This window comes from Nanorana parkeri, unplaced genomic scaffold (genome assembly GCF_000935625.1).
Source record: "Nanorana parkeri isolate BGI_ZX_2015 unplaced genomic scaffold, ASM93562v1 scaffold353, whole genome shotgun sequence".
Lineage (NCBI taxonomy): Eukaryota > Metazoa > Chordata > Amphibia > Anura > Dicroglossidae > Nanorana > Nanorana parkeri.
Window position 1 is genome coordinate 489,221 of NW_017306621.1, and position 1,517 is coordinate 490,737.

A 1,517-nucleotide genomic window follows, 5' to 3' on the forward strand; every position below is an offset into this window, starting at 1 on the left:
TTTTCTAAAAAAAACAACATTAAATTAACTGTGGCAGCGCGCATGGCAAAGCTTTGTGACTCATTGCCATGCGTTGATACCTTGTGTTGCAATTAAATATACACCTGTATCATTTTATCACAACACAAACACCAAAACAATTTTTTACATAAGTCGATTATTTACAGTTTTGCCTACCTTCATTTTTTTACCTTTTCGCAAAAAGGCGCAATTACAAATTTGCTAATATTTGTTATTTATTAACTCAATACAGTTTTATCTTTTAGATTTAGTCAGAAAATAATTTATTTTGTGCACGGATACTGATTTTGGTGTGTTTTAACAATTGAATTGTGTATTTTTATCGGTTTAATATTAATTTGAGAAACATTTGAGCAATTATCGCAGGGCCTACAAATTTAGTATCACCATCTTTTTATTCTACCGGGCCTGCGCTTTCAGAAAATATATGGTTTGGGGGGTCTTTTACAAACGCTAGCAACGCAGCAGTTGAAAATCAAACCAATAGGAAAAAATTGCAGAAAATTCAAAAATGGCTTGGCCAGCTGATTTGAAAAATGTTCCGGAGGGCTTGGCAGCGAAAGGGTTAAGGCTGACCTAATTGATCCCACCCTCCCCCTGCACAGATGCATACAGTACCTACTGAGGTCCAATGGCCAGGACATCTTGCAGCAAAAGTCCCTTTCCTGGCTGTGCCTCTGCAGTACATCCCCATTGACTTCTAAGGGGCTTGTTTACCTCCGTCCTAGCCAGCAGACAGCCCCATAGAAGGCCATAGGGGTGTACTGTGCAGGCGCATCCAGAAGATGGAGACTTGCTGCAGAATGTAACAATGGAGGGCAGGCACATCAGAACTTTTCTAAGTGTGCATCCTTGCAGGGGAGGGTGGAATTGATTAGGTCAGTTTTAATGGAGCCAAAAGCATAAGAGATTGGATAGAGGTCCCAAAAATTAGGAAACAACTCGGTCATCATAGGTGCCCATCAATTGAGAGGGTCCAACACTGGATTTCAGGTTATAAAAGGATTTTATTTACATCAATGGATATGGGTAAAACACCAACACATTTTGTGGCTAATAGCGGCCACTTCAGGATGGTGTGTACAAAAACTGCTGTAGAGGATGTAGATTCTACTCGGGTAGTGTATTAGGCTAAATTCACACCTCCTATCTTTAGGTGCAATTAGGAATCCCTGCATCAAGAACTTGCTTTTTCCTGCAGCAGGAATGCCTAATCTGGTGGGTACTGATCAGATGACAGCAGCTGCATGTAAACGCGTGCACACCGCATGTAAAGATATATGTGATATGATTACTTTTGGTTAGGAATCAGTCACTCTTCCTGGACACATCGATTGTGCATCCAGGGAGAGTGTTTTCTAACTGAAAGGAGAACTATGGGGTGAGTGCTTTTCACTCACCTCATAGTTCTAGCTGACCTGTGACAATGAGACTGTCACAGGTCGGCTCAGTAGATCGGGAGGTGAGCGAACACATACCGGCGGGGGGTACAGCGC